Below are 21,226 nucleotides of genomic sequence, written 5' to 3'. Positions count from 1 at the left end.
CTCCGTCATCAGAATAGATGGAGTAGAGGTCGATGCAGGGAGAGGCAACAAAAAACTAGACTGCGATGATTTAGGAGTTGACTCCCCTGTCTTATACTGATAGTACACGCGATATATCAAATAATCGCGGGGAAGCATGGGCCCCACTGGAGCACACCAAAAATGATCTAACAAAAAATCCCCACGGGCTACTAGGGGTCGATATCCAATATCTTGGATGACATGTGCCGAACCCTCATGGGGAAACTTGAGGCACTTATGAATCACTGATGAGACCGCCTTCATAGCAATCAACAAGGAAATTTCGAGAAAAAAGATGAGGACCGTGGCAAAAGTGCACACGGTCCAACCAAATTTTTTCAAAATTTTCAGGGATGATAGGTATTATGATATTATTGCGGAATCCAGAAAAAACAATTGATTTGGAGATGTCTAGATCGGTCAAATTTGCAGTAAAAGGTCGAAAATAGAAATATCTTAAAAATTAGGGTTTTATGATTTAGCCATTGAATTTGCAGAATAAAGAGACAGATTTGAATTGCAATTTTGAAATAGAAATCAGATCTGAAAAAAGTAATTAAAATTTTAAATTTCACAAGCTTAATTTTCTCAAAATGAAAAGTTAGGGTTTTTGTGCAATTAACCTCTAAAATTTGCAAATAGATCAAACTTGGAAATGAAAATTTGAAATTCAAATTGCAATTAATTAGATCTAACAAATAAGAAATCAGAATTAAGATGTAGGACGTTGACTTTACCAAAATGTAAAGTGGAAAATTAGATCCTAGTGACTCCCCACCTAGGAGAGAGAAAGGAAGCCACTAGGATGATTTTCACTTGGGAGAAATTTACATTCAAAAGAGACGCTTGAATCCACTAGATCCAAATCCAAGGGAAACAAGGATGCAAATTCCAAGTGGATTGAAAGGGTTAAAGTGTGATTTACCCTCTTTTGTAAATGAGAAAGTTGACTATGTGGAAAATAGAGAGAAAATGAGTGAAATGAAGAGCTACCAGTTCGGGATCAAGTCAACCTCGAAAGAATGATCATGTAGAGAATGAACAAGAGGGTTAGAGTGCTCCCTCGCAATAATCGAAAAAGGATCATTTTCATCAAAGAGAAGATGAATATCATCAATGATGTCTCCCAAATCTGCATTGTAGGATTCCACAAACAAACCTACAATGTCTGTCAAGTACTCATTCCAAAAAATTGAAGCTGGAAGACAAGATATATCCTGCTACACTGAATCACAAGAAGGCAAAACTGTCACTCTATCCGCATTATCAGGTGCAAGAGGTGATGTGATATCAATAGGAGGAGATGGAATGCAAGGCTTAAGAATGGGGTCACATGTGAGAATCCTCAAGTTCAAGTACCCAAAGTTCTCCTCAAAATCTGAATCATCACACTTCTTGTTATCATCATATGTAGAATCATCATGTGAAGAATCATCCTCATCAATAGGAACAAAATCTGAAAAGGAATATAACCGAGATGCATGATCCACAACCCTAGTCGCAATGATAGCTCTATTCTACAAGTTTCTAATGAAAACTAACTGAGGTGTGAACTCCACAATTTTCTTTGTTGCCCCATGTGTGATTTGATAGATGGAAATAAGATTGTTTGTCAAGTGGGGTACACACAACACATTATTGAAGGAATTATCCCCAATGGCAATAGTTCCTTTCCCAATCACATCCATGTATGTATGATTGCCCATTAAAATTTGCAGCATGGTGCAAGGCTCAAATGTAGAAAACATAGTCTGCGAAGATGCAATATGATGAGAAACCCTTGAATCTAGAAGCCATCTACCTGAATCACGACTTGAAGTAGCACAAAGAGCTTGTCCTTTTCTTTTCCAAAAAGAGTGAGTCTTACCACTTGTTGAGGCCATGAATGCTTGCCCTTTCCCCTTTTATTTTGAGGAAGTGGAAGGTGATGAATCCTCTTTCTTGAAGGCATTAGGCAAATCAATGTTGTTCTTTTTGAGGATGTGCGTGAGCTCATCAATCTTCTTAGAATGACAACGATGCTCCTCATGACCAACCTTTTTACAATAGGCACAAGTAGGTCTCTCCTTCTTTGGTGAATTGTCCTTCTTGGAAGAGGATGAATCTCCTTGTTGTAGAGAAGGTGGTGCTTTGTCCTTAGGCTTTGATTTGCCTTTCTTCTTGTTTGAGTTATCCTTTCCTTGATTTCCAAGTTGTTTCCTTGATTTGCCACTAATGCTTGAAACTTAGAAGTCTTAAGAATGCCCATGCTTATCAACTTAGTTTGTCCCATCATCAACATTTCGGTGAAAGCATCAAATGTAGGCATTGTGTAGATTGAACCCATTGTCATCCTATGGGTTTCAAAACTAGAAACAAATGCTGCATATTCTTGTGGAAGTTTGCCCATCAAATTGAAGATCAATTGAGTATCCTTCTTGTCAATGCCACAATCCTTGAGTTGTGCCCTCAACTCTTTTGCCTTAGTGACATAATCTTGTATAGTATCAAAGTTCTTGGGATCTAACATGGTGAGATCACTATCAATTTGATATCCCCTAATCTCATCAACTTGACCATGCAAGTCTTGAAACTTTTGCCAAGCATCCTTAATTAAGGTACTTTTTTCAATATGAAAGCTGAGATCCTTTGATACATACTTTCTTAAGGTACCAATTGCCATGATGTTCTTAGTGAGCCAATCCAAGTGAGAATTATGATCAACCTTAGGATCAGCGGGAGCAACAATAGTTCCATCAATGTAATGAGTTAACCCTTTTTCCATTAGTTTACTCCATGCATCAATTTTTCAAGTAGCATAATTATGAGGGGTTAAAAGAGGAAACTTAGGAGAACCCATAGTAGAAAAAAGAAAGAACACAAAAGCAAAAGAGATGCCCCCCCCCAATTCACTCAATCAAAGTACCCCCTAGCACTTTATATGCAGTGTGTGTACAATAGGCCACTTGCAAACAATGGCAAGGTGGACTTTTGATTTTGTTTTACAATTGCCCCAATAGGCTTAGAACTACAATGCAAAAGACCAAAAAGATAGATCTATGCAATACAAGTGCCAAATTGGTCAAAAAAGACCATATGATGAAAGTACAATTTCCAATCAAAATCACTGAAAATTGATAGCAGATTATGAAAGTAGACAAAAAATTATGCATTAAAAAAAAAAAAGACACCTAAAAAGGAGTTCGTATGAGCCCAAACGGAGTCCTGGAAGTTGCAGAAACGGGGATTGGACAAGTATAGTCACCAAAAACTAAATTTTCTAAAAAATATGTCCACCCAAATCAGAAAATAACAACACCATGTGAAATTACACAAAACTTAGCCCATTTCAAAAAAAATTGCACCAAAAAAGGAGCAAAAACGAGCAAGATATGGCCATTTGAAGTTGAACTCCAAAATCAAAAAGCTCAATGAGAGGGGTCTGCTAGATTCTCAAAAAAAAGATGACGTCAAGAACCACTGTGTTAAATTTGATGGCCGTATGACCGTTGCAGAAAACTTCACTCCCCTGCTGACTATACGTCCGAACTGTACAGACTGATGACGTGTCACAATCCGATTGGTGGAAAAAGATGATGTACCGTACGGATCTGCTGACGAGGATGCTCGGGTGGCGACCGTACAAATGATGTAGAAGTCTGTGTGGTAGGTCAACTGGGCAGGCCGTACTGCTAATGTGGCATTGAGTTGGCGTACAGGTGTCGGGTGACAGGGCATTGAATTAGCGCGGAAGGAGTAGATGGCAGGAGGAATCAGAACATGCCACGTGGCACAAAAAATGGTCGGTTGCTAATGTCGGTGCCGTTGACGATTATGGAGAGTAGCCACCACGTGTGCAGGCTACCGGTGATGATTCCCGATAGCTACGGGAAGTCCAGGGACGGTGGCTAGAAAGGATAAGCCTGGTAGGAGGATGCCCAATGACGACGGGTGGAGGATGTGCAGTCGGAGGTGGCGGATTAGCCAGAGACGGAGGCCGACGGTAGACTGTCAACGGGGAGGAGCAGGCCGTCGGTAGGTGTAGCGGGTTGTCGGGAGGTACAGACGGCTGTGGCGAGAGGATCGATAGTGCCTGCAAACACGCAGGTTACGTACGGTACGGGGGGTGGGGTAAAATCCCCCCCCAAATAATAGAATTTTTGATTTTTTTTTTATTTAACAATAATACTTTAAAAAAAAATGAAAAACTACGAATTTAAAATAATGAAAATTTGGAATAAAATTTGCAGAAGAATAAAATTATTATTTTTAACAAAAATCGTATCGTACAGCCTAATAGGTTGATTTTTTCCTCTAAGCCCCGAAATTGACTCCTCACCCAATATAGGCAAATTTATAGTCAAATTTCATGGAAACGGCTACCTGGACTCAATGGTGAGGTCAGATTTGGTCTAGGATGCCTCTAGAAGATGTTTCTCCTCAGATCTGCCTCTTGACCTCCTTCAAAATCTCTCCAAAGGCTATACAGAGGTGCTCCAACCGCTCTGATACTATGTGAGATTATGCTTGAAGCAACCAAGATCAAAGAGACCATAAGATAGCACAGTGATAAGAGAGATAAAATATGACAAGAATAAACTGTATTCCTATGAAGATGCAAAAGAGATCAACTGGATCATCAGAATTGTTACATAAAATGTAGATGAACATGCTTATAAAGGCAAGACTAAGAGACAAGAGAGCACACAATGATGACATGTGGCTCAATGAGATGCAAGGGTAGGCAGGAGAAATAGTAAAATATTCCACATGAGGTGGATCACCCAAAGATGGAATGTAACAACAAGATCACACCATAAAAGGTGGAAATTCTCCTACATACAGACTCCCAATGTATCACATCTACCTAAGTGTCTCATATGCAAACTACAATGTTCTGCATGTACCTAAGTAAACTTAAGTAAAGTTTAATTATATCCAAGATGAATAAATAATTACACCAACAGTAATAAATGCTATTACATCACTATTTTTTAGTATATTCGTTTTTTATGTGATCTCATTCATGCAGAATTATCTTCAACAAAGCAAAAAAGGAGAGCACTTTTCTGCAAATAAGTAATTAACGCCATAACATAAGCATGATTCTGAATGAGACACTAAATCTGATATGTGATCTCATTCATGCCGGAGAGACTGATAGTGTCGCCAAATAAAGAGAAAGAACAATAATCATGAAAATCCATTGCCTTTGACAATAAATTTAATATATCAAAATTTAAAAACTTTTGTGAACAAAATTATTAACTGATCTCCAAAGACTGTTTCTGTAATTTTCCTTTGCATCAGTAAACCTAAACTGTTTGGAGCAGGACAAACAGGACTCAAATCTTAAATAGCTAACTTCTCATTGGCAACTCAATTAGGGCAAAGCCAATCCATCTACAGACCAGATGTCAAAAAAAACCTCCATTATTATTTACTGCAGGCCTCATATAAAACATGCCCTTTTGATTCTCTTTCATTGATTTTTCCACCATATCTGTGCAGGAATCTGGAGGCTGAACTATTGCAGTAATGCCTGAATGGATCTTAAAATTGGAGGCATTCTGGTCCTGAAAGATTCAAGCCTTCTTTCATAGTAGTCAACTGAAAACAGTGAGAGAGAAAGCCTGATGACATCTTCATTCAGCGAAGAACAGTGCTTATGATGGGAATATGAGTGGAGAGGATGCAAGAAATTCATGTAGAGGCGTTTGAATCCGCCCATGGTTGCTACCAGTGACTGTAGCCTCTCTGTTTCAAAAACAGATGAAGGACAGATGTGTGTACATATGATTTTCCACACATATTCACTTTCTGCAGCTTGCTGACACCCTTTGCTAACACAGGAGATGATGCCCACTGACTTGGCATCAAGGTGCTTCAAGATTTCTTCCAGAATATCCACGTTGTTGCCAAATACTGCACGGCTTGCATGGGAATTAGAGTTACCAGCTGTAACTTCACGTCCTGCAACTTTTTGTACTTTGGACTCCATGGATTCCCCCACCCTGCTCATTCTTTGAAATTGAATACTTATGATAAAATGGGTACGTTCTTCTACTTATATAGAGCTAGATATTACAGTGAATTGTAAACTGTCAAAACAAACTAATGGGATAGACTCCATCATTAGATAAACATATCAATTATGCCAATTTCTTTGGGACAAGCTTATAATATAATAGTGTTTTAAAGTCTTTAAAGTCTTGCTTTTATATTATTTTAATACCGTCAAGTTTGTTTTGGTGAATTTTTTTTATTAGATTAATTTTACACTCATGACAAACATAAAAAAACAAGTAAGAAAACATACAAGTGAATTAAATATAAAGTATGATTTTTTCAAAAGCTCTAAATTGAAATGTTCTTAAGTAATCCTTATCAATGTCAATGATTATTTTATGATTGTTTTATCATAAGTTTAATGTTTAAGTGGATGTCTTTAATTACCATGACAATGAATTTAATGTTCAAATGGATGTCTCCAAATACCAAGACATATTGAATTGTAACAAAAAAGTATGAAATCTTGGGATTAATGTCATGAGCATACAAATGTGTAGAATACCTAAAATCTCTTACATCTATTTTTCAAGGGCAAATATCTTTTATTGGTTAGAACATCTCTCAATACAACCAATCTAAAGAAGAGGGTTAAACTTGTATTATTAACTACGATAATATTAGTAAAAAAACCTAGTAATAAGCATATGAAGTAAAATTCTCATTTAAAAAAAGTTAACAATTTTTTTAAAAGTTCAATTAAATATATATTTTTTCCTCCTCAAAATATTCACTTGGTTTCCGTAATAAATTGTTTACATATTATAATTTTATAAAATTATTTTAGTTTGTTAGATTTGTAATTTACATAAATGAAATTACATTTTTGTTGTAATGTGGTTGTTTCTATTTTTAATATTACATATATGCTTTATACTTCATTTTCAAATTTTTTTTAGAAACATAATCAGATACATCCATATTTCTTTAAACTATATAAATACACATAATTTTAATATGCAACCTTTTCATAAACATTCACACTAAAATTCAAACTAACTCAAACTAACTGTTAACATTTACATCACTCTACTTGAACTGCCAAAACAATGAGATCCACATATGAACAACAGCAGATGATATATTATATGAAGAAGAATCCAAGAATTCAGTAGGATAAATACAAAAAAGGACACCTTATTCTTAGTGAATGTCATTGCTGAAATGGCAATACCCATTTGAGTTTTTACTATTATGCCGGCACTTTTAATCAATGAGAAAGAAGCGATACAGTGCAACCATTGTTGTTTTCTATTCAAGCTTATCTATCCAAATATAACCAGTCATGTTCCAACTTACGGAGTCTTTATTTATTTATTTTTTATGATTAGTTACATATCTGGCATTAGAGTTCGAATCACTGTAACAGTGTCAATTACCAAGATATATGCCAAGTTCGAATCTATAATAGATTACTCTATTATATTTATTTTATGTTAACCTTTCATTTTATCACTGGATTATATGGTACTTAAAATGGACTATTATTGATTATTAATTATTATTAATTATTATTCAAATAATTAATAAGGTCTTCAATCACACAATTTATTTGGGTGTTTAAATGAATATTATTTGTCAATAACTTTAACTCTTCAAATTTTGTGATGATGAAAGATCAGTTGTTATCTAATTCTAAAATCTTAGCATTGTATCGTCTGTTTAACTGGAGAATCTTAGTACTATATCTTAATTTTTACCATTAATTTAATGTGGGTCTTTCTTTAAAATTTTAAATTTTATTTTTTATTTTTTTAAAGATAATTAATTTTGATGTATTTTACTATAAGCTGACAAAATCAATAGAATATATTAGTCCTAAATATTTTTAGTTTTAGTGATCTAATTTTATTTTAATTTATACTTGTTTTTCATCATGGAATGGATTGTAGATACAATTTTATAATGTTAAGAAATGTGACTCAACCTTGCATTCTAATGTTAAGAGCATAAAAAAATAAATTTTAGGTGATTTTAGAAAGTTCATTGTGGTTCCAAATCATGTTGAAACTAATGTTGATGTTTTTTTGTTGACCTTAAGTCTACTCCAAAATCACTTATCTAAGAGAAATGGATCAAACATTCTACATTGGAAGTTAGGGCCTCCCATGTAAAAAATGTAAACATCTATGACACATAGAGAATTGTAAGAAATAGTTACACTTGTTGACAAACACATGACACATCATAAGACATTTTTGAATGGAGATATTAGAGTTAAATTAAAGTGTCCAAATTGATAAATGAATAATGACGATGTTATTACAAGTGTATAGAATATGGTATTTTAGTCTTTGTACCCACCTTAGGATTTAGGTATTAGATTTTGACTAAGGATTTGGGTGGTTTTAGCTTGTGATTTCCTCTTTATCATTTGATGATTTTCATGTACTACGTCTCTTATTTATTGGATGCTTGAGATGGTAGTTTGATAGTTTAGTTTTATAAATATTATATGTACCTATGATAATACTTTAGTGCAATAAGAGATTATTAGAACTTATTTTAAATCTCTCTCTCTCCTAAGGATGAAGTTTTGATGAATGATGTTGATCTTTCTCCTAAAATGCTCCTCTCCCATAAGGATATGCTAGAGGAAGAGGATGATATCATAAACACCTTCCTTAACGTCACTTTACCTTCTATGCATGGCATTCCTCCTAGAGATGAAGCATTGATGGATATAGTTAATCCTTCTCCCAAAGTTTAGCTTACTGATAAAGATACATTGGAGCAAGAAGATGAAATCATTAGCACTTTCCTTGATTCTCTCTCCTAAATATGAGTCCTTAGAGAACAAAGAGCTTAATAAAGTAAATACTAATAATGTTTCTAGTCATGTGAGGCCTAGATTTCTTCAACATCCTACTCAACCCCCAAACCAACACATGATTGATGCTAACAAACCAAAGAGACCTCCTAACAATATCTCAAAAGTTGCAAAATGGATATGTGAAAGAAGTGATATGGAAAGACAATTGGAGAAAACATATGGTCCCAAAATACATCACAAATATAATTTTATTATCACAAAGTGAGATTCTAATGTTCTTCTCACTTCCATTTCTTCTCCTCCTCATCCTAAGAAACATGTTGATAAGGAACCTAATCTTGTTCACAAACTCATTGCCTTAAATTCAATATATTGAAATTTCAAAACTCAAAAACTTTTGTAAACAAAATTTGTAACTGCTTTTTTACTTTTGCACATAATATAATTTCTTTCCATCAATAAATCTAAATTGTTTGGAGTAGGACAAACATGACTCATAAATTTATTTATAAACAAAATAATTTTGTGTAAATTTATATCTCTTGTCTTTGATTATTCAACTAATTAGTTTCACATGTTCTTATGCATCTATTATTTATTTTCTTTCTAATGCTCACATACTCTTATACATTTGTCTTATTAACTAGTTTAATAAAAATAGATAATCACATTTATTTTTATATACATGTTATCCTTTTTGATCTATCCCCTTTTCTATCTTATGACTAGTTCATAGTCACATATTCATTAATGCTATCACCAAGTAGTCTTGCCTTAAATTAAATTTGCACTGATATCCCACTTTTATCCTTATTAACTAAAGATAAATAAACAAAAAAATTAATGAGACGTCATGTCTTTATATTTAAAGACATCCATTATATTCATGTCCCAATTATCAAGAATTATTTAACTATCATTCACATGTGTAAAATCAGATTGGTGCATTAAAGGGAATCTAGTTTTTCACAAATTTAGATGCATGCATTATTGAAGATTATTCTGATAGAGGGCCTGCACCCTTACATAGCAGTTAGACATCAAAATAAAGGGGTGTCACAAGGAGCGAGAACACCCAACATTAGGACCAACAAACACAACAAAAATCCAAAACCATCGAATAACATAAACTAAAACTAGATGCAAATAAAACCAAGACCAAACACAAACAACACCAAAAAACACCACCCATAGAAGATGCCAACCGATGGTCCACAATCTAAGGGTTTAATAGCTTGCTAGTCTTGTCTGAGCTTCTTAGCTTTTTTAGGAAAAGATGGTCTTTTACCATGCTCTTGCTAGGAGCAATATTATGGGATTCAACTTTCACCTTGATGACATGGTACTAATTGGCTCCAAAGTAGTACTAGCCACAATCTCCATGGGCCTCTTCCTCTTAGCACATGTCTTTGTTCAATCTCTTCCTAGATAACCTATATAAAAGATACATTTTTGGACACTATTTCCCTATTATACACTACAATTTCTTACAATTTTCTTTTCAGAATTTTTTGGTTGTCCTCTAGATGTCAAAGATATCCCTATCCATTTCTTTTCTTTCTTCTTCATTGCCATCCAGCCTCTATCATATTTGTCCTCTACCAACTAGTCAGTAGTCCTAGCCTCCACCTCAACCAAAGCCTCTAGTCTATTAATTTTCCTCTTAGCAATGTGGAGTTGGGATAGGAACCAATGAATGATTTCATTTTGCCTATTGTACATGATGTAAAGTTCATTAAATTTGTCCACTATCTCTAGTAACTCCCAAGCACCAGGGGACGAAATAGGGGAGGGAGGACGAGAATCCATAAGTGGCATATAAGGGTTAGGGGCTATCATAGTAACATTAGGGATATAATTATTAGGGGTCCATTCTGAGCCTATAGTCCAGGAGGAAGAGGAGTCCTCAGAGATAACCTCCTCAATGACCGACCCTTTGACAATTCTCTTTCTACAATTAGGCTTGAGTTTCAATATTATTCATCTTAACAATACACTAAAGATTGACCTACATTTCTATTTTTTTAGATAGCAGAGTGACTATAGTAGAGTTGGAGGCACCTTTACAATTAGTCTCTAGGTTGTTAAACAACTCCACGACTAGGGTAGGATTCGAAAAGGGGCCAATAAAGTTTATACTAGGGTTGTTGGAAGGGGACATAACCGACTAGAAATTATAAAGCGTGGGAATTAACCCATAGTGAAGGTGAAGCACTTCCTTAGACTTGATCATAACAACGGATTGAGTCAGGGATGAAAACATCTAGAAGGAAAAATACATTTTACACCGTGTCTAAAATGATTTAGCATAAGAAATAGTTGGTAGTACAATATTTCATACTTTCCATCTGGGGTGATGTATTTCATTAGGATTAGTGCACCCTCCTATTCTCTTGGGAGGTCCTTTCTACTAAATCCAATCTGCAAATGAGAGATTTTTTAGGGAAAGCCACACTCTCCACCAAGAGCCCAATAGTAGCTAATATGAGTTCCATAAAATTGGTGAAGGACACATCTCCCATGTAGACCTTTCCCTCATCCAAGAAGTGAGATAATTGTTCAAAGAGAGAGGTATTAAAGCCTTTCATATCCTCAACAAAGGTGAAAATATTTCTCCTTTTAATCTCAAACCAAATAACTTCATCCTTTTTAAAATTGTCACAATTATCCAGCTCAGTCTGTATAAGATCTCTCCCCATGGTATGCCAATTCTAAAAAAAACTAGTTAAAATGACAAGGAAAGGGTAAGACAAAGCTAAAATAGGAAAAAGGACAAACAAAAATGGTTTATGAAAAGGAGCCTCTTTTCAAAAATATAAAAGGCAATCTCCCCATCGTGTAATGATTATTAAAAATGAAGGAAAAGGCCATAATTAAAATGGAAGTCCTTAGATCTTTGCACCACATTTGTGCTTATGTCATCCTGGATTGCAACATGAACATCACTTGGTAGCTCGTGCAAGGTAGTCCACAGTTTAATAAAACTAGTGTACTGACCTTGATTGGCCAACCTATCAATAGATTCATTCCCCTCCTTAAGGGTGGGGGTGAGTCAAACTTGTCCAATTGTTGAAAGAATGTGCTAGAATTCAACCTTGAGTTCTTTCACGAGCCAACTTGGGGATGCTTCACCACAAAGAATCATGATTACATTTTTGGAGTCCTCTTCAATGATGATCTTTTGCAATCCTCTGTAGTTAGTAAGAGATATGTCGTAGAAGGCCCCACCACTTCAACTAATCTTGGAATCTAGATTCCAAAATTTGCCACATAGACCAACACAATAATTCCCTTTATATCCCTAATGATGCCACCCCCACCCACCCGACCCACATTACTGAAGATTGTTATTACTTATTATTTGTACATATTTTTTAGTATTGACCTAGGAGAATGGATTCTATTGTGACAAATAAATATCTCTACAAAGGTATTTATAAATAGTGACAATCCATAGATATTGTGAAGCACAAATGAAATTGCAATACATTAATCAAAGTGAAGAGAAATAGTCTAGATAGATCACACATTATAATATATGAACCCAAAATAATTTTGTAGTTGATTAGTTTCAAATTCACAAACTCATCCCTACAAAGAATCTAGAAATTATTGTTATTCCAAAACAATTATTGATATGTGGTCTACAGTTCCTAATATTCAAAACAAACTATATTCAAATCTTCATCAACCTTTATATACTCATAAGTATTAAATTAAATAAAAATATTTTTATTAACATTTCATATTTAAATTACCAAATTAATATTAAAATCATAATTTATAATTAAATCTAAATTAATTAAATTTAGTATAATTAATTAGTTTAATTAAGAAGGATGAAAGGACACTCTGCAAATAGACCGTTAAAACAACCTAGGGATGATAGATCTGGTAAGCCACATAATGGAAGGGAGGGAGATATACTTAGTAAGGTAAAGGGAGGAATTGGTGATCAAAATGGCCTCGAGAATATAAGGGAATCCCAAGAAGTGGATAATCAGGAAGACTCCTAATCTCCATGTTCATCCTCGATGCATAGTATATATCAAACAATTGATATAGCAGAGGAAGTTGAAGTAGAAACTAAATTGTTTGAGGAATTGGAAATTATTTGCAAAATCATTGGGCCTAATTTCAAACAGAAAAAAATTAGGGCATGGGTGGAAGAAAACTAGGAAAAAAACCATCAATTATAAAATTTCTACCAAAAGGTTTTTTGTTGTCATCTTTGGAAGTACAGAGGAAAAGGAGAAAATCTTGCAAAATGGACTCTAGTGTGTGAATGATCATCCACTATTTATGAAACCATGGTGCCCAAATTTTGGTCCTCTAAACTTAAACCCATATGATAGACCAACATGGATTAGAATCTATAATTTACCAACAAAATATTTGTCAGAAGAATGCTTGGAAAAAATTGGAAGATCATTGGGAACTCTTATGGAGATAGATGTAGAATTGGTAGACAACAATTCATACATCTATGCAAGAATTTGTATCACGAAGGTTAGACCGATACTAAAAAAAAATTGGTTATGTGTTCAAGGCAATTGGTTGTAGCAAATAAAGATACAAGAAGAAAATAATTTTTGTTCATGATGCAATAAAAGAAATCATGTACAAAAGGACTACAGAGTGAAGGCTAAGATCACAAAAAAATGGATGCCAAAGGAGCAAAACATTGTTCACAAGAAAGATGCAGCCGCATAGAAAATAAATGATAATCATTGTGAAGGGGAGTCAAATTTGATAGAGAAAGTGGGTGGTAGAAAACACAACACTTCATCATTTGCTAAAGACAGTCAGAGGCAAAATGATGGTCCGCTAATTGTTGAAACATATAGAAATACAGATGGGGAAAACATAGACAATGAAGTGGAAGAGGCAGATTCAGACGAGAACTTTTTTGAAATAGATGAATTAGGTATAACATATCCCCAATGTATTAGCCAATCGACTAATATATTACTTAGAAGGAAGAAGGGAAGAGAGAGGGAGAGTAATAAGTAAAAAAGGGAAGATAAAGAAAAGGAGAAAGGAATTGTAAGTGTGGCTGGTTTCCTGAACATGACCAAGGGAGGAAAAGCCTCCATTGGGGATCAATGAAGATCATTAAATGGAATGTCAGGGGCCTATCAATCCCTAAAAAGAGAGACTTACTTAGGTTCAATCTGGAGAAGAATCTGAGTTCAATTGTACTTCTCGAGGAAATAAAGATTAAACAAGTCAATATAGATAATTTCTTGAATTTTTGTTGGAAATGGGAGGGTGTTTTTTAAGAGGTGTTAGGACCGTCAGGTGGATTGGGTGTACTTTGGAATCCATTCAAAGATGACATCCATTTGCTAGAGAAAGATCTCCATAGGATGATGTGTGAAGTCAGGTGTAGAAATACAAGCATGAAGTTCCCACTTTTTTACATTTATGGGTCCACCAAAATGGAAGACAAAGTGAGGCTATGGGAAATTTTGAAGGAGAAGATGAAAGACATAGTCAATCCAATACTTGGTGGAGATTTCAATGCCATCCTTGATCTGAGGGAGAAGAGTGGTGGCATCACCAAGATAAATAGAACAATGAGTGATTTCGAGCAATTTGTAGAGGAGAATAGACTTTTTGATGTAATTCCAAAGAATGGTCTATACACTTGGACCAATAGAAGAACTGGCTTCACCAAAATATTAGAAAGACTGCATCACTTTCTTGTAGGAAGCGAATGGATATATAGCAATATTAAATTTTCCTCATTGACCCTTCTAATCATAATTTCAGATCATTTTCCTATCTAGTTGGAGATGGGCAATTGCGAAAAACCTCTGAGAGGCTATTTCAAGTTTGAGAGAATGTGGTGGAAATATTAGATTCTCATCGACAAATTGGAATATTGATGGAGAGAATGCAACTTTATTAAAGGTACGCCTAGCTTTTGCTTAGTGAAAATATTGCAATATATTAAAGAAAAGGCTAAAATTTGGAATAGGGAGAGTTTCAAAAAAAATTTGCAGAGAAAATTGATATAGAGGAAGAGTTAAATATTTTAAATTAAAAAAATATCCAAACTGGAATGACTGAAGTAGAATATATAAAAGAAAAGGAGTTGAAAACTAAGCTTGCAGACCTGCTTGAAAAAGAAGAAATTTATCGGAGATATAAGGTGAGAGAACTTTGGATTGCTGAAGGAGATGCCAACACACAAAAAAAATCACACATATGTGAAGGAAAAAAACACTCTTAACAGAATTGATGGTGTTGAGAGGGAGGACGAGACTTGGTGTTAAGATGTGGATGATATTGGATTGATTGTGGTGGACTATTTTCATAATTTTTTTGGCACTAGCATCCAGAGCGATGCAGCTCAAACGGATAATATTTTAAGCACAATTCTCAGTATTGTGAGTGAGGAGGATAATAAAATGTTGACTTCGCCATACACTCTAGAGGAAGTGTGAAACACATTATTTCAAATGCAACCTAATAAGGAACCCGGTCCTGATGGCTTCATAGTGAAATCGTTTCAAATGTGTTGGTAGTTCATGGGGGGAGATATACAAGAAGTGGTTGAAGACTTTTAGAAAAGCAAGAGATTTGTTAGAGAACTAAATAATACAATCATTTTTCTAATATCCAAGAAAAATGATTGTGAGCGAATAGAGGAATATAGACTGATATCATTATGCAATTCATTATAAAAAATTATTTTGAAGACCATGGCTAACAGATTGTAATGTTGCATCAATAAGTCGATTACAGAGGAATAAAATGACTTTATTTCAAGGAGGGAAATAACATATAGCATCATTACAACTTCAGAAATGAACCATTCAATCAAATATGAGAAAAAATTCTAAAGGAATGGTTATTAAGCTTTATATGAGTTAAAGCATATGATCGAGCGAATTGGGAGTTTCCATTGCAGGTCCTAAACAAATTTGGTTTTGATAATGGATCCATGAATGGTTTCTTCCAAGCAACTAATGAAATCAGACAAGGCAATTTGATTTCTCCATTCCTTTGTGTGTTCATGGTGGAGGCACTTAGCAAAAGTATTAGGTAGAGGATGTTGTTGGGGGATTGGAGGGGTATATCAATTTCAAATGTTTTGAACCTGATTACATATACATTCAATTTGCTAATAATACGCTGTTGTCTGGAGAGGCCACTATTGTAGAAGCCAAAGTCATAAAGCTACATTAGAAGAATATTCAGAGGCATCAGGGCAATCTATGAACAAGGTAAAATTAGAAATCTTTTTCATAAATACAAATAAATGTCTATAGAAACGCATAGTTGGGATTCTTGGCTTCAAAGTTTCTACATTTTTGGGAAAATATTTGGGTGCTCAGTTGTTCTTGGGATGTGGTAGGACCACACATTGGGGGAAACTATTAATAAGTGCCAAGCCAAGACCATGGCATGCAAAATTAGATGGTTATCACAAGCGGGTAGAAACACAATGATCAAAGTAGTCTTATATATGGTGCCTATCTATGTGATGTCATGTTTTCAACTCAGAAGAAAATCTATATCGGTATTGGATGGATACATGAAACGGTTCTTATGGGAAGGAGCTAAGGAGGAGAGAAGGATTCCCTTAATTAATTGGGAAATGACATGCATGACAAAAGAGGATGGAGGTGCTGGTCTTCGGAAAATGAATTTGTAGAGAATTGGGTGCCAAATTGGCATGGAAATTGTATAGATGCCCTGATAAATTGTGGTGTGGGATAATGAGGAGGAAATATCTAGACTCGAAGGTGCTGGAAAGAATATTCACTATGGAAAATAGTGTGGGAGGCTCGAAGGTATGGAAGTTCATATGGGAGAGTAGGAAAATAATTACAAAGAACTTAACCTGGAAAATTGGCAATAAGAGGAATTTTTTTTTTTTTTGGAGGGATTCATGGAAAGGAGAATTGACAATCGAAAGTAGAGAATGGATCGGGGGCATGGAGAATAGATTTGGCATATATCTAATAGATTATGTAATATTCTTGGAGGATGGTGTCTCCTTCTTTGGATGACAATATCTTGACATGTCTGATCTTAGCGAAGAGGATGCCTCCAAGATGGAGAATCTACTAAAAAAATAGGAGAATGATCTTGTTCAGAGACAATGATGAAGTTATTTGGTGCGCTGCAAAGAATGGGGAGTACAAGGTAAACCTAGGATATACTCTACAATGAAAGGGGTGTGACATTCAATGTCCATCAAAGATTTGTTGGCATAAGGTGGTTCTTCCTCGTGTCAAACATTACTTATGGGTGGCACTACATGGGAAAATCCTTATAAGGGAGATTAAAAACTATTGGCACAGAAGGATCGAGTATTTGCCCCTTATATAAAGAAAATGAGGAAACTGCCAATCATTCGCCCCTTCAGTGCCAGTTTGCTTCTCGATGCTGGGATTGGTTGATGGCTAGTTTGGGTTGGTCTATTTCACAAAATAATTCACTGTATATGAATTTTTATGTGGATGGTCGATTGGGAGTGTATCCTCTGTATGGGGTGATGCATGGTTGACTGGACCAGCCGCGATTGCATGGAAGATATCTAGAAGGAAAGGAATTGTAGGGTATTCAGTGAATAGGAGATATCCATCAAATCACTTTTAAATTAGATACAGGGAGCCATTTGTGAAACAGAGAGAGGTAAACTAAGATTAAAAAAGATCAAGTCTTATTCTTCATGGGACAAAAGACTATAGGGTATTTGGCCGCAACTTGATAATGCTACATGGATCATTAAAACTAAGAATAAAAATAGAATTTTGGCGGGATGAAATATGCCAGAAGTAGGTCGGTTTGAGCTTAATTTTGATGGGCCCGCTAGAGGCAACCTCAAGGAGGCTAGGTATGGATGCTTAATCTGAGACTGGAATGGTAGTCTGGTGGTTGCTGCTAATGGCTATATTGGGATGGCTTCCAATAATGAAGCTGGAATGATGGCTTTGGAGAGAGGATTAAGGCTGTGTATAGAGGTAAAAATGAATCATTTGGATATAGAAGGGGACTCAAAATTAATTGTAAATGCAGTTGCAAAAAATCAATTGTCAAACAGGAAATTGACAAGATGGTTCTTGATGATCAAAGAGAGCTTTAACGCTCCTTATGGATTTATCCATAGTTCACATCTACCACAAAGAAAACAGGGAGGTAGATTTTCTAGCTAATGAAGGTATTAATAGAAAAATTGAGGATGCGGTGTTTGATTCGAGGTAAGTTTCAGTGATGCTTCTTCAGGCCTTTCCAGAGGACTCTACGCAAAATACACATTTCTCACAAGTTGGTGTGGGATAATCGTCATAAAATAGATAAGGAGGATCTGTCTAGATAGGAAGACTGACAATGATTAGACGACTGAGGCAGGATCAGACTATGAGTAGGAGAGATAACCTAGACAATAAAAAGAGAAGCACCAAAATCTAAATTCTAGTAATGTTGAGTTGGCCCTCTCACGAAAACGGACCTTTGAGAAGCCAGGGTTGGATCAGAAACCAGGGATGGACTTCTTATGGATTTATTCCCCTCCAGCAGCGCCATAGATTGGGGTACCAAAATCGAAAGCTGTCTCAGAGCTAGGACAACTGCTTTTATAGGCATTCTCGGCAAAATGTCACTGAGGAATATCAAAACTTGGACTCCTGGGCAAAAAAGGTTGCGACAGGATCAAACTGCATACCCATTTCAACTTATAAGAGAAGCTTCACCACTCCTAAACAATCTTTGCACTCCAAGATGCAGCCTAGGCGTCAAAGACCACAAGACCATCCTTTATTAACAACAGGGTGGCCTAACAAGGTGTGGAGCACTTTAGGTCCGCCGAATAGAGATCTGCGAGCCAAGGACTTAGGAAATGCTTTCCCCTCAGGGACCAATCATCGGGGATTTAAGAGCAGGGATCGGAAATGGCCAAGGAAAGCGGGAAGCAATCTCTTTGTACTCCCCTTGAGTTCTCATAACCCTTTTCCCTCAGGGCCCAACCAACAGGGAAGTGCGAACAAGGCTCAGAAATGGTCAAGGAAAGCAATGGGTAATAAACTCTTTGTGCTTCCCTCGAATGCCCTAAACCCCTCGCTTGTCCGCTTCAAGGAGAATGCTTTCTTTGCGAAATAGTGTGGCACTAGTGGGACAAGCAAGGAAGTCGTGGAGAGGTGGGTATCATCCTTTCCAGACCTCATAACAGTGAGACAATTGCAGAATGACTTCTTGTTTATAGAATGTGTGGATGCGACACTAAAGAAAACAATCACAAAGGGTAGTCCTTTGTTCTGCCAAGGCTCCATATTCCATTTCTTGGATTGGAAACCAGCTTTTGATCCAGCCCAATACAGATTTGAGAAAACTCCTGTCTGGCTATCCCTAGTTGGCCTTCCTTCAGAATACTGTGCCCAGAATCTCTTCTTAAGATAGGGGATGCCCTTGGATTTCTTGTAGGGATTGAAGCAGACTTCTTCGAAGGACAGAATGGGGACATGGCAAATTTTTATGTTGAGATCGACTTGTCCAAAGATTTTTACAGTGAGCTCGAGATCATCTCAGAGTTAGGTAGATGGAAGCAAAAAGTGACTAGATTGGGTAAAGGAGCTCCTGGCAAATGCATTTTGAGAAACCAAATAGTCAATAATAGCTCCTTGGCAGCGTCTATTGGATTCATCAATCTCCTCCTTCAGCAATCAGACCAATTTGCAAGCCCAATTCCTCAAAAGAGAGACTCGAAGCTGGAAACAGAAGTCGAGATACCAGTCCAAGCCCCTTCAAAGTCCTTGCGCCAATCCTCAGGTATGGCCTCTTCTCCTCCTCTGGTTTCTTTAGTGGCTTCGGATCCCCTTGTCCTCCTCTCCCCCTCCACTGGTGTGAGTCTGGGAACCAATATTGCTCGTCAGGTTCTCCCGCTCCGAAGCCCTGTTCCTTTGGATTCCCCCCCCTCCATGGGCTCTGGTCCTCATCTCATCTTATCCCCGATTGCCAAACCTCATTCCCAAAAGGCAGTCAGGAGTCTATTTGGGTAAAAAAAAACACCAGCTTTGAGTAAAGGGGCTTTCAAATTCCTTTCCCACCCTCCACCTAAAGCCACAAGAAGGAAAAGCGGCTCTAGGTCCAATAAGATAAAGGGATCTTCTCGCATAGCCAAATTTGCAAAATCCAAAAATATTCACCCTGCAAAAGCATTGCTTGAGGAAGAGATTATTGAAGAGGATCTCAAAGTAGACTTCGAGGCCAATACAGACTTTTCCCTTTTAGAGGGAGAAATTTCCCCCTTATTGGATTGTCTCCACCACAAGCCCCTTCTCAACCTATCTTCAGAAATCCCCTTCCCCTCCCTTTCATCCCCGCCCTTTGAATCAATCGGCCTGGATTTGCCTTTGGACCAGGATGCTCAGAACCTTCTGCAGAATGCCATGCTAGGAGAGGAGGACCAGGAGGCAATTTTAGACACACCCTTGGCAGTGCTCTACTCCCAGATTAAGGAGAAAAGGAAGCTAGGGATTCATCAGAATCAAGAGGGCCTGGAAAAGCCGGATTTTGGCTCTTCCCCTCCCAAGAAGGGGAGAAAATCTTTCATAGAGGTCAGATCCCTGGATGGAATGATGGAGAATCAATCCAAACTATTGGATCTTTGGAAAGTAGGGAAGGGAAATCCCCTTCCTGAACAACAATGAAAATCTTATCTTGGAATGTTAGAAGCCTCAACGCCTCTAACAAGCAGAGGGTGATTAGAAGACAGATTCTTTTGGTCAGTGCAGATATAATCCTACTACAAGAAACTAAATTGGAAGAGAGGCTTGTAGTTGCCTTTGGGAATGGGATAAGCTTGTCATTTCAATCTTCTTTGGAGACTACAGTAGCTTCAGAGAGTTCCTTAGGAGGACTAATGATAATTTGGAAGCCCTCTGAAATTAAAGCTGAAGGAATAGCATCTAATAAGGACTGGATGCTTGTTAAAATTACTCGCCTACAATCGAGCACTTCTTTCTTCATAATCAATATATACGTCCCAGTGACCCCCTCCAAAAAGAGACAGACATGGCCTTCTTTGGATGGAGTATTGTCCACCTTATCTGAGGAACAAGTTGTCATTGGGGGTGATTTTAATGCTATCAGGAATGCATCAGATGAGAGGGGGGGCATCACTCGCCTAGGGAGTGCTCAGTAGGATTTTAATAGTTGGATTGAGAGGAATGGCCTCTTGGAAATAGATTCAGGAGACTCTTACACTTGGACCAACAAGAGGAAAGGCTTTAGTAATATAGCAAAAAAAATAGACAGATTCTTCTGGCAAGGGGATTTTTCTATCTTTCCCTTCACCCCACTCTGCAATGTTCTCTCATGCTTAGGCTCAGACCACTATCCCATCCTGCTCACTTTAAAAGGCACCCAGGG

This window comes from Cryptomeria japonica, chromosome 3 (genome assembly GCF_030272615.1).
Source record: "Cryptomeria japonica chromosome 3, Sugi_1.0, whole genome shotgun sequence".
NCBI lineage: Eukaryota > Viridiplantae > Streptophyta > Pinopsida > Cupressales > Cupressaceae > Cryptomeria > Cryptomeria japonica.
Note: the sequence above shows the minus strand (reverse complement) of the source record.